This window comes from Cricetulus griseus, chromosome 6 (assembly GCF_003668045.3).
Source record: "Cricetulus griseus strain 17A/GY chromosome 6, alternate assembly CriGri-PICRH-1.0, whole genome shotgun sequence".
Lineage (NCBI taxonomy): Eukaryota > Metazoa > Chordata > Mammalia > Rodentia > Cricetidae > Cricetulus > Cricetulus griseus.
Genome location: NC_048599.1, coordinates 9,237,371 through 9,251,468, shown reverse-complemented (window position 1 = coordinate 9,251,468; position 14,098 = coordinate 9,237,371).

The window sequence follows — 14,098 nt, the reverse complement described above, 5'->3', positions numbered from 1 at the left end:
ATTGGCCTTATGGTAGATTTGTGTTGTGAAAGCAAGATGGGCTCTGAGGATGACTTCAAGGTCTTAGCCTGAGATTAAAAATATCAAAAGGCTGGCACTGCTGTTTCCTGAGCATGGAGGATTATGTTTGCAGAGGGAAGATCAGAAGTTCAACTTTGACACGTCACATTGGAAATGCTCTACCAGTTAATGCTACATAATAAATTTCCCCAGCACATAACATAACATTTTGTCTACGTTTCTATTAGTCTAAGTGAGAAAAGCAGAGGCAGTTCTCCTGAGGGCCTTTCAGGAGGCAGTCTAGAGGTCACCTTAGGTTGCAGGATCTGAAGGCTCAACTAGGGGGAGAGGACCAACTTCCAAAATGGCACCTGTCCCACTCCCAAAATGGCACCTGTCCCACTTTCAAAATGGCACCTGTCCCACTCCCAAAATGGCACCTGTCCCACTTTCAAAATGGCACCTGTCCCACCCCCAAAATGGCACCCCGCACTTCTGGCAGGGAATTTCAATTCCTTGCTGCCCCTGAGCCACCCAAAAGTCAAGGCAATATTCACACTATCTCAATACCTAGTCTCAGAAATCATATTCCATCATTCCAGTCAGGACTGTACTGTGTCAGGTATAATCTAATTATCAACTCAACCCCCCTACACGAAATGGGAAATTTAGCTCCACTCTCTGAAGTCATAACACATGATTTGCAAATATTTTTAAAAACCATCTCAGTTGCTTATCAGCTATTCAAGTGAGATTATGATTTGGTTGTGAGAAGGCCCCCACAGGCCCTCTCGTTAGAACACAGGTGGTATTTTGAGAGACTGTGGAATACTTAGGAGATGGAGCCTCGCTGGATAAAGTAGGTCACTGGAGACCCAACTCCATGTTTATGGCCCAGACCCATTTCCTGTCCCAGCTCTGCTTCCTGGTGCAGACAAGTATGGGATAACCTTATGCTCTGCCACCACAGCCAAAAGCCACCCTCCCCTGCCTTCCCACCATGGCTAGCCGAAATAAAGCCTTCCTTCCTAAGTTGCTTCTATCTGGTATTTCATTACAAGCAGAAAAAAGGTAACCAATGCAAGCAGAGACCGTGAGTGTGCAAGGCTGGGAAAGATCTAGAAAGGAGGCCATAATATTGGCGTTGCCAACTTGACAGAACCTAGAATCACTGGGTAAATGGTTCACCAGACATGCCTGTGGGGAATCACCTTGGTTGCTTTCATTGAGGTGAGAAGCTCCACCCACAGTGGGAGGGGTCAATCCCTGCCCGGGGATCCTGGACAGTTTAACCCAGAGTGGTACCACCACTGGCACACACCTTTAATTCCAACACTTGCGAAGCAAAGGCAGGCGGATCTCTGTAAACCAAGTCCAGCCTGGTCTACAGATCGGGTTCCAGGCTAGCTGGGTCTACACAGTGAGATCCTGTCTCAAAAAATAAACAAACAAACAAATAAATAAATAAATAACAAAATGGGAGAGCACAAGCTGAGCCCCAGAATTCTTCTCAGCCCCTTGGGTGTGATTACGGGAGGCCCCGCTCCCTGCAGCACCTATACATGCCCTCCCACAGTGATGGACTTTACGTTGCAACTGTGAGCAAAGACAAACTCTTCCTCACTCCACTTGTTTTGTATTGTCCGAGTACTGTACCACGGAAATAAGAAAAAGAGCCTAAAGCAGAGGAGATGAAATATAATTTTTCCTTTTCTTTTTTTCTCTTTTTTTTTGTTTTTTTTTGGGGGGGTTGTTTTGTTTTGTTTTTTTTGTTTTTGTTTTTCGAGACAGAGTTTCTCTGTGTAACCCTGGCTGTCCTGGAACTCACTTCATAGACCAGGTTGGCCTTGAACTCACAGAGATCTGCCTGCCTCTGCCTCTGCCTCATGAGGGCTAGGAATAAGGGTGTGCGTCAGCACACCTGACCTTTGTTTTTGTTTTGTTTTGTTTTAAAGATAGAGTCTCACTCGGCAACCCTAACTAGCCGGGACTCTCAATGGGACTGGGCTGGCTCTCACTTATAACAATCCTCCTGCTTCCCCCGCCTGATTCTGTTGAGTAGAGACCATTGTGTGTCATCATACTTGGTTCAGCAGTACAGTCTTATTCTAGAGGAGCTATGGACATAAACTTTGGTTAAACAAGCTGTTTGACCTTGACCCTGGTCATGATATCTGAACCTCATAGAATCTCACACTCCCTCCTTCTAAAATGCAGGTGGCGATACTATTTATTCTTAATTGCCTAGAGCCTTGGTCCATCTAGAAACTTGAGAGTGAGCAAACCTGTTCCTAAAGACACTACAAAGGATGGGAGAGGAAGAAGGGGTTGAGCTAGACCGTTAAAGCAGAGTGATAGTGGCCAGACCCTTTAAACTCAGTATGTAGGGAGACACCATAATCACTCCTCCTAACGGCTGGCTACAAGTGTGCCCAACCACACCCACTAGGGTGTGGTCAAGGTGATGTAGAAAAAAATTTAAAGGGATAGCTAAGGCACATGGTATCTCTCTTTTCTCTGCTGCTTCGACTGGATCTAGTTTCCTGTTGGTTGGCCTTTACCTATTAGAGATATCCTGACCTTAGGGGCTATGTATTAGTTATTCACCGTAATATCAGTGTGCTGCTTAGTTTGTAAAACTGTACTCTCTGTGTTCTAAAAATTGACCAGTTAAGACCTCAGGGCCTAGTTGGACACGTCACTCTTGACAATCATCTCAGCACTTGGAAAGCTAAAGCAGGAGGCTCATCACAAGTGTAAAAGTCTATAACCAGCCTGAGCTAGTATGAGACCTTGGCACATGAAAACTGCACTCAAAAATGAACTTCAGTGGCTCTCTCTCTCTCTCTCTCTCTCTCTCTCTCTCTCTCTCTCTCTCTCTCTCTCTGTGTGTGTGTGAACTTGTGTAGTGTGCGAGTACACACATGGTGGGTGTAGAGGCCAGAGGTCAACACCTTGTATTCTCTTCAATCACTCTCCACTGTTGTTTGAGATGGGGTCTCTCACTGGCCCAGGAGCTCACTGATTCAGACAGCCTGGATAGCCACCCAGGAATCCTCCTGTGTCCACCGCCCCTGTGCGAGGATTACTGATGCTTGCCAAGTACAGAGGTGAAGAGGACCTGAACTCGGGTCCCAGGGCCTGTGCTGCCAGCACTTCACCAACTGAGCCAGCTCCAGAATCCTCTGAGCTGGTTTTGGAATAGTTGGAAAGTGGTCTTTGGGGTCAACAGACAAAAAGAGGAAGTGAAAAGCAGAGCTCTACAAGAAGACACGTCTTAGTTCCTCGGCCTCATTGAGAAACGCACAGTTATCTCTGAGATGTTTAAACCTGTGTAGGCTTAGAGGATAGAGACAAAAGCTTTTGTTTTTTTCCAAACAGGTCTCACTGCACATCTCTAGCCTTGAACTCAGCGAGACTCCTGCTTCTGCATTGTAGGTGCTTAGATTAAAGACATTCTCCAGCACACCTGGCTTCAGGACATTATTTTTATTAAAGGAGTGCTCCAGCTGCCATCCTCGCTGTATGGTAATATCAAAGTATTTCCACCACCACATCCAACAGAAACCAGGCAATTTTCCCTGGTGAGCATCTGTTTGCTTTTTATAACTAAATAAATTACATATATTTTAAAATTTTTCAGAAATTCTTTATGAGCTTTATTTAATTTTTTGTGAATGTTTTGCCTGCATGTCTGTAGCACAAGAATGCTTGGTGCCCTCAGAGATCAGAAGAGGACAAGGGATCCACTGGAACGACAATTACAGGTGATTGATTGTTAGCTGCTAGGAATCGAACCTGGGTCCTCTGCAAGAGCAACAGGTGCCCTTAACCACTGACCACCCACTCTCCAGCCCCCCACGTGTGTTTTTAATTTTTCATTGCACTTATTTGGGGAGAGGGACTTGTACATGTCACAGCATGTGAGCGAAGGGCTGAGGATGTCTTGCTAGAATCCATTCTCACTTTCTACCGTGTAGGTCCGGGGAGTGAACTCGAGTCACCAGAAACGATGTTAAGCTCCTTAACTCAGGCCATCCCACTGATCCTACATACATTTACATTTTTAAAAAAGACTCTGATCTGATCATATTTACCTCCTTTTCCCTGAGACATGGGGACCACCTGCATGCACACCTTTACATCGCTACTGGGGTCTAATATGTGGCTTCCATCAAGCTCAGTGCTCAGGCCATCATTTTGGATTGGTCATTCTGAAACTTACTTTTGTGAGTGGGGTGGCAGGAAGCATTTGTATGTCTGTCTTTGAGACAGCAGAAAAGCTTGAGTCAGGCACCCTGAGGTGGGGGAGGCAGCACTTGGAAAGTTAGAGATGAGAAGAGAAATGGAGGCCACGTGAGCAACATAGAGCATGCAAGACCAGTCTGGACTACAGAGAGAAGCTATGATTCCATGTCTGATGGCCCACACCTTTGGTCCCAGAACGTGAAGCAGAAACAGGTAGATCTCTGTGAGTTCAAGGCCAGCCTGGTCTACATAGCAAGTTCCAGGTCAGCCAGAGCCACACAGTGAGATCCCTTTTCAAAATATACAGATTCATAAGTTCTGACCCTCAAAATGAAGAGACCAGATAGTCCATAATAGATTCATATTATCTATAATATAGTAGTTTGTGATTAATAATGGGTTGAGATTTGAAGTCATTAAGCTTTGGGGCAAAACTCGTTACTCGTGCTGTGGAGGCAGAGGGATTATAAATTCAAGGCCAGCCTGGACAACTTGGTGAGACCCTGTCTTAAAATAAAAAGCAAAAGCAGGGTTGGAGCTTCTGCTCAGTGGTAGAGCTCACTTGCCTAACATGGGCAAGGAGGACCCTGGGTTCAAATCCCAGCATCACAGAAGGGAAAATAAATAGACTCTAAAATATGAGTAATGCCATTTGCAAACCATACACTTAAAATGGTTGAGATGGTAAATGTTACGTTCTTTACATACTTTAACACACACACAGACACACACACATCAGCAGATCCTGTGGGACTGTGGGGCTACCACTGTGCGATAGCTGCCCTTTCCGTGCCTGAGGCCTGGGCACCTGAGGTCATTTAGGCCTCATCAGCCAGCCACTCTCCTCTCTCCACTTTGTGTACAACTCCATCCACATGCCGGTGTCCCCAGCTCCCCACAAGGCCCCGGGTATCCCGAAACCCTCCTTTTCAGGGTGCTACTTGCTTCCTCCAGCATTATAGCCCAAGAAGGGTTATGGGGCAAAATCAGGCTTGAGTCAGGGAGGAAGGACCACAGGGCCTCAGCCCCCAACCCCTCTCTAACTATGATGATAGTTTGTTATGATAAATCTTTCTGCCAAATGCTGCTTGAGCCCCACCGCCACGTGCGAGCTTTACGCCAGCCGCCTGCCCGAGTTAGGCCCAAATAAATACACAGAAACCTGTATTAGGTTCAAAGCTGCTTGGCCAATGACTAGGATTCTCATCTGCTGACTCAGTCTTAATTATCATAAATCTATATATTTTATAAGACTTATCTTATCGGACACCTTATTGGCGTCCCTCCTTGCTGGTGGATCACTGGAGCAGGAGCGGAGGGGAAAAAGGGACCCTTCCTGTTTCTCCTTAGCTTAAATATGAGTCTCCTTTCTATGTCACTTCCTGCCTGGATCAGACTTCTCTACTACATTTCCCAGAATCCTCTTTGACTCCTAGTCCCGTCTACTTGCTGTCTCATTGGCCAAACAGTATTTTATTTAACAATCAATAAGATAAACATACACAGTACATTCCCCATCAACGGTTGTGCTGGTGGTTAGCCAGCTCTGGACCAGCATTAAATGGGCATTTATCAAACCCTAAACTCTTTCTTCAACAGAAAACCGTGACCCTGGTCCTGTACCCTGGCAAGCAGGAGCCACTCAAGTCACCCACTGTCAGTAGGGAGGCCAGGGTTCCTGAACTGCTGAGGCTTGCTGACAGCAGAAAGCAAGGGCTGCATCACTATGCAGAGACAGGCCTGTCACTGGTGTGTGTGTGTGTGTATGTGTGTGTCTGTGATGTGTATGCCTGTGTTAAAGAAGCTGAGAATGCAGATAAACTGAGGACCTGGTGTGCAGCCCACACACACAGCCCGTAGCAGAGTCCCAGGATACTTAAGGTCTTGGGTGGGGGGGACATTAAATGCCTGTGTCCTTTTTTTTTTTTTTTTTAATGAGACAAGGTCTCAGCATATAGCCATGCTAACCTAGAACTCACTATGTTGGCCAGACCGGCCTCAAACTCACAGAGATCCACCTGCCTCTGCACTGCCCTCTTGGTACGGGAATTAAAGGCCTATGCCATCATGCCTGGCTTCCTTAAGGCTTTAGAGGGCCTCTGTATGTTTTTCTATGGCTGTGGATAAAAGGTGACCATAACGGGCAAGAAAGTGACAGCTCAGAGCACCCCCTGCTCTTCCAGAGGACCTAGATTTGGTTGCCAGCACCCACTTACAAGCCTCTGAACCTCCAGTTCCAGGGGATCCAACACCGTCTCTTGGCCTGCCTCCACAGACACTGCATACCTGTGGTGTGCACACACATATATTTAGGCCAAACACTCATATGTATAAAATTAAACTGAATCCTTTTTTAAAGAATTTATTCTCCTACAGCTTTTGGAAGTTTGAGGTCCCAAAGCAAGGCATGGGCAGGGCTGCACTCTTCTGGCTTTTGGCTCTTCCCAGTGTTCCTTGGCTTGTCTTCCTGTGACTCCTCTCTCTTGTGCATCTCTTAGGACTTACACTAACCCAGATGGCATCCTCTCAGAGGCTATCTGTATCTGTATGACACCTGCAGGCTTACTTTCCAAATCTGCTCACATTGGGGGTTCTTAGGCACATCTAGTCAAGAGGACATAAGCCAGCCCACTATGCGCTATAACCAGCTACTAAGGGATATTCGATCACACTGTGAACCCCTAGTTAGCATTTTCATTAATTAAATAAAGTTAACCTTGAGTCTGAAAGCTGAGTTTGACTAATTGACAGGAAGTTATAAAGCATCAGAGGACATCTGGGAGAGACAGAGAGATGCACCGGAAGGAGAAGGGAGGGATTTCAGCGGTGCAGCTTCTTTTTGTTTTGGCAGACCAGAAGAAACATACTGTTTGGGAGACACTAGGAAGAAGAGAAGGTTAGTTGCTTGCTACTCAACCTCTCTGAGCTAGCCTCAGAATCTCAAGTCTTGTTTATAAACAGAACAACAGAGATTTAGTTAAAGCAATCATTAGTGGGCTGGGCATTGGTGGCGCACACCTTTAATCCCAGCACTCGGGAGGCAGAGGCAGGCGGATCTCTGTGAGTTCGAGGCCAGCCTGGTCTACAGAGCGAGTGCCAGGATAGGCTCCAAAGCTACACAGAGAAACTCTGTCTCAAAAAATAAAAAAAAAAGCTATCATTAGTGGCAATGGCAGAGTCAGTGCCTGTAGGAACAGAATTCCCACCAGGCTATAGCCAGACTGCTGCCAGAGAAGCAGGCTGGTAACTGTGGAGCAGCAATTTCTGGCTGAAATAGCAGTAGATTAAGGCACAGCCACTGTGCCAAAGATAAAACATTTGGTGCTTTCTGCATGGCATGACCACATGGACAGAGAAGTCATGCCAGCAGCTCTCCCATGGATGCTGGAACTTTAGAAAGCAGGTTCATGCTTAGAAACTGCAAGAGGGCCTTGAGTTCACCACCAACACCACAGAAAAACTGTGAAGTCAGCAGACTTGGTGAGATATCTGGGAAGTCCTTTAGGAGAGAGTGGAATAATATCAAAAAGAAAAATCCTTCCCACCTAAAGGATGGGGAACATTACAATACAGGGTGCTAGGACCCTGTATAGTGCTACTATGGATGGTTTGAGAAGGAAAATTTAAATGAAGAGATAAATGACATAGCTGGGATTGGCATAATATAGATTGTAATTACTATCAGTTTGGTAATTAATATTTTACCCTTAAAAAAACGTAGTTTGATAACTGTGCCAATTATGATAATATGACTGAAAAGATACACAACATAGAAAGACTTACTGTTGATAAGATACAAGCTTTAGAAAGACTTATCAATGAAAATAAGAAAAGTTTTATTGATAAGATACTAGTCTTAGAAAGACTTACTAACAAAGATAAAAATTTGGCTGATAATATACAAGTCTTAGAAGGACTTACTATTGATAGGAAAAAATATTTACAAAGACATACTAATGAAAATAAGAAAAATGCTCTGACATAGACAGAGGAATTTAGAGCAGAACCTCCCACACCATTGCATGATGAAACTGAAGAGGAGCTGCCCAAGGTTATTAGAAAACCAACCTCCATTTATCCAATTACCACACAAAAAAGACCACCAGATGATAGGTACCTCCAAGGCTATGTAGAAGTTAACTGGGATCCTGTAGAAACATTAGATTTGGAGATTTAAGGAAGAAGTCATTTCATATGGCATGCATTCACCCTTTATGAAGCAGATGTTAAATTCATGGACAACTAGGGAAAGAATTATTCCACAAGACTGGAGAGATTTAGCTACAGCAATATTGGAAGCTTTTTTCAGCTACAATGGGAAAAAAATGAAGGAGAGTGGAAGCTAGAGTCATAAAACAACAAAGTAGAGGTAGAGGTATGAAATGTTCCAAGATCAGCTTCTCAGTAAAGGCCACTAGGCTGATTCACAAAGACAGTCTGCATTTGATGATCACACCTTGGCTCTATGTCATGCAGCAGCTTTGAATGCCTGAGACAGGGTTGAAGAATCAGGAAAGAGGACTGAGTCATTTACTAAAATTATACAAGACCCAAAAGAAGCTTTCACTGATTTTTCACAAAGATCAACTTCAGCTATAAATAGAATGATATCAGATCCAGAAGTTAGACAAATATTAATTGGATCTTTGGCTTTTTAAGGTACTAATTCAGAATGCAAAAGGTGATTAGGTCTTTAAAGACAAGATCAGCACCCATAGTTGAAAGGATCTGAAATACAGCTGACATTGGATCTCACATTTATGATAATACTTGGATAGGAGAAGTCATTTCTAAAAATTTTAAGAAAATCAAAAGTTCAGATGTTTTTTAATTGTGGTAAATAAGGTCATCTGAAAAGAGATTTTAGGAAATGTGTACCTAGAACCAAGTTTTCTTTTAGAGATAATTCAAACTGCTATAAATGATCAAAGACCAAAGCTAAAAATACAAATAAATCACATTGAAATTGAGGGCTTGGTAGAAACGGGTGCAGATGTAACAATACCTGCACCACAATCTTGGCATCCATCCAGATTGGCCTCTTCAGGCAGTAAATGTTCAGCTTGTAGAGATTGGAATTTTATCCCAGGTAAAAACAGAGTGCAAGATGGGTGGAGTGCATAGGGCCAGAAGGACAGACAGGAAAATTATAACCACATGTGGCTAACATAGCAATGAATTTATAGGGACATGATTTGTTGCAGCAATGGAAAACACAGATTAACAATCCTCCAATCTCAGAAACAAACCATAATCTAATGTATGCTTCTGAGAAAAATATTAAAAGGTATTATCAAACCAGGGCATTGGTGGTGCATGCCTTTAATCCCAGCACTTGAGAGGCAGAGACAGGCGAATCTCTGTGAGTTCAAGCCAGCCTGGTCTACAGAGTGAGTTCTAGGACAGCCTGCAAAGCAATACAGAGAAACCCTGTCTCAAAAAAAAACAGAAAGAAAAAGGAAAATAAAAAGGTATTATCAAGAACAATCACTGACTGTTCAGGTTACACACAACTAAGGCATAACAGCTGATTCTTCAAAAGTACCAACAGCCCTACTTTCGAAATGGTTAATTGACAAACCAGTGTGAGTAGAACAATGGCCTTTGACATCAGAAAAATTACAGGCCTTAGAAAGCTGGTACAAGAGGAGCTAAATGCTTAAAATATTGAAGAATTGGGGCTGGAGAGATGGCTCAGAGGTTAAGAACACTGGCTGCTCTTCCAGAGAGTCCTGAGTTCAATTCCCAGCAACCACATGGTGGCTCACAACCATCCATTATGAGATCTGGTGCCCTCTTCTGGTGTGCAGATATACATGGAAGCAGAATGTTGTATACATAATAAATAAAAATCTTTAAAAAAAATATTGAAGAATCAACCAATCCTTGGAATTCTCCTATATTTGTTATTAAAAAGAAATTTGGAAAATGGATAATGTCAACAGATTTAAGAGCCACAAATAAGGTGAGTCATCCAATGGGCTCTTCACAGCAAATAACTTAGTTTCAAAATGCCTCAGGCACTTCCCAGCTGTGCAACTTAACATGGTTTACTTAACCTCTTTGTGTGCCATCTCATCTAAAAACCTAGGGATAGGGAATAGGTGTGCTGCTCAGTTGGTTAAACACTTACTTACTTAGGATGTATAAAGGCCTGGCTTCCATCTCTGGCCTCTGCATTACACTGGATGTGGTAGCCAGTGTTTGTAACCCTGCCCCTCAGTAGGTAGAGGAAGCAGAACTGGGAGTTTGAGGCTAGGCTACAGCACTGTCTCAAGTAGCAATAAACAACAAATTTGCTCTGGTAATAAATATCCCAAGCTACTGAACAAAATATTTAAAATCTGAGGAGAGAGGATGGAAAACAGCTCACAGGGTCAAGGTGCTTGCTGCCAAGGCTGACAACTGGAGTTCAATCCCCAAGACCCACATAGGAGGAAAGAATCGACCCCCAAAAGTTGTCATCTGACCTTCACACATATGGACAGGCACACACACACAATAAATAATATAAATTTTTAAGTGCAAAAACAACAAAACTTCAAGGGGGAAAACAAAACAAAACAACAGCTGTGACAATAAATCTTCTGACACCATTTTGTAATGAAAAGTTTTTACACCAAGCTGCCTGAGCCACGCCACATGTGGGCAGCGAAAATAACACACAGAGACTTATAGTAGGTACAATGCTGCTGGCCAATGACTAGGATTTCTTATCTTCTATCTCTGTCTTAAGTATCAACCATAATTATTAATCTATATATTTTATAAGACTTATCTGATCAAGGATGCTGGCATCCTCTCTTGTTGGGCTCATGGCGGCTCCAGAGAAGAGAGAAGGAGGAAGAGGAAGAGAGCAATTTCCTGCTTATATTCTGAGTCTGCCTTCTATGTCACTTCCTGCCTGGATCACAAAACTACTATTTACTACATTTCCCAGAATCCTCCTCGACTCGTAGTCCCATCTATCATGCTCCTCTATTGGCCAATAGTGCTTTATTCAACAACCAATAAGATAAACATATACACAGAAGGACCTCCCCCATCAAACCACAACAACAAAACTGTGAGAGATTGAGACAGCCAGACAACAGCGCAATGTGGCTAAGAGCGGGTGAAGGTTGGGCTCACACAAGTCAAACATAGAGGGGCACAGCTGTTGGTTTGCAACTATGTCTACCAGGGTTGGGGAGATGGTTCAGGCAGTAAAATACTCCCAGAAAGAATGAGGGCCTGAGTACAATCCCCAGCATCCAGGTGAAAGGACAGACGTGGCGTGTTCCTGTAACCCTGTCTGTAGACAATTGGAGTCAGGAGGACCCTGGCACCTGCTAGCCAGCCAGCCTATCCTGAGGTCCCCGTGAGAGACCCTGTCTCGAAAACAAGGCAGACGGCTCCTAAAGAACACCAGAGGCTGATCCCGGCCTCCACACTCAGCACGTGCATGCACTTGCCAGTGTCCCTCTCATCAAAAAACAGGACTTCTTGTGCCTTCCTCTTCTTGAGTCAAATGTTGGAGATGAGACAGTGCTCCAGCCTGGGTCATCAAAGACAATGGAGTAGGCCTGGCACGGTAGAACACCTTTGTAAGCCCAGCACTTGGAAGAAGCAAGCCTGGGCTATACAGTGAGACTCTATCTCCAAAACCAAATAAAAGGAACACCGGGTTTCCTCTCCATGTCTCTGCGTCCACCTCCCTCTCTTGTTTCACCCTCAGAATCCACACAACGGGAAATCCAGGGTACACAAAGAGCCGGAGTCTGGCTCCTCTAAGATGCCCCCTCTATGACAGGCGGATGAACCATCGGAAACACAGAGGAAGAAGTCTCCTTAACATTTCCCAGTCTGTGCACAGCTGTCAAGGAGCTCTGAGCAGATCCCCAGCAGGACCCTACCAACCTGTGTCTCACAAAGGAGTGCTAGCTAGCCACTTCCTGCAGGCTACACCAGACTACATCTCCAGGGACATTCCCCCAAGAAATACTGAAGCAGAATTAAGATTGAAGGGTTTCGCCGGGCGTTGGTGGCGCACACCTTTAATCCCAGCACTCGGGAGGCAGAGGCAGGCAGATCTCTGTGAGTTTGAGGCCAGCCTGGTCTCCAGATCGAGTGCCAGGATAGGCTCCAAAGCTACACAGAGAAACCCTGTCTCTCGGAAAAAAAAAAAAAAAAAAAAAAAAAAAAAAAAAAAAAGATTGAAGGGTTTCGATGGGGCCAAACTAAGGTAAATAAAAAATGCCTGCCACAAACTGGGACAGGGCCCACATGAACGTGTGCACAAAGTTAGCAGGAGTCAGCTTTCCCTCCCACCTTGTGGGTTCAGAGATCAGAGTTAGCTAGTGAGGCTTGGCAGCTAGCCCCTCTACTCAATTACCCACTTAATCAGCCCAGCGTACATGGCTTTTGCCTTGTCTTGAGTCCTAGGTTTCTGGCAATGGTAGTGGCAGCAGAGGTGGTCTGGAAATACTGCCAAACTACCAACGATGGAAATAATATTCTCTATGACATTAAAGGATCGTGGACAAGGTATGATATCGAAGCCTTTAGTCCCAACACCCAGGAGGCAGAGACAGCCTGTACTACATAGAATTGCCAGTCACATGCCTTTAAAATAAATAAATAAATAAATAAATAAATACCTTGGGTTTTAGTGATTATGTAAGACAGTCATCAGAAGTTTCTAGCCTTGTAACTAGGAACTTAACAGCCCACAAAGGTGACTACAGATTGCTGTGTATTTGCTGTGTGGTTTGAGGGTGCCATAGCACACCAGCTTCCCCCTAACCCTGCCGAGTCCTCACCTCCAGTTATTAGTTGAGACATAGTCTTACGTACCCCCAGCTATACAGCCAAGGATGACCTTGAAATTCTCATTCTCCTTCCCTGTCTCCCCAGTACTGGATGCACCCCCATGGTTTATGCAGTACTGGGGTCGAACTTGGGCCCTCCTGCCTGCCCACCACTCCACTCCATCCCTCCACCCACTTTCAAGACAGAGTTTTGGTGAATAGCCCTGGCTGGACTGGCACTTTGAGCACTGTGTTTACAGGCACCAGTCACCAAGCCCAGCTTCAATCTCCTCAGCCTTTTCTCTGGGTGCTGCTATTTCACGGCTAACCATGTTTCCCTCTGAAAAGCTAACGACCCCTTTCAAGTCACAGTCTTTTTTCTCTGAGAGTTTCATACATGTGGACAATATGTTTTGATCAAAACTGCCTCCTACTCCTTCCAATGCCTCCCAAACTCCCCACGCCTCCCTCCCAACTTCCTGCATTTTTTCTTAACCTACAGAGTCCACTTAGTGCTGCCAGGATCGCAGTCACATTCTCTTTTAAGTTGCAGCCCCCTGGGAAGAAAACTGAGGACATTGCTGGACTCTGGCAGAATCAGTGAATGAGGGTGTTTGATTTCTCATCCTCTGCAGAGAAGCAACTGGACAGTTGGGAGATGACTGGATCCTTTGCAAGAAAGAGAACTGACAAGGAGAGCTGCTCTCCAGTGACCCCTCATTTACTTCTTTTATTTTTGCGCTTGTTGTGGGGGAGGGGCACCACACTCGTGGACAGCAGAGGACAGTGTGGGAGCCCACTCTTTTTCCTCCATCTGGGTCCTGTGGACCAAACCCAGGTCCCGGGGCTTTGAGACAAGAATCTTCACCTGCAGAGCCATCTAGCCAGCTTCTCTCCTCTTTTCTTAGATTATATTGCTGGTTATTCTTTCATGTGTCTGTGTGGATCCATCAGTGTGGGTGCAGAGGCCAGAAGAAAGCATCCGATGTGCTGGAACTGGAGTTGCAGCCAGGTGGTTAGGAGCCGCCTGACACCGGTGCTGGGAACTTGGTCTTCTGCAA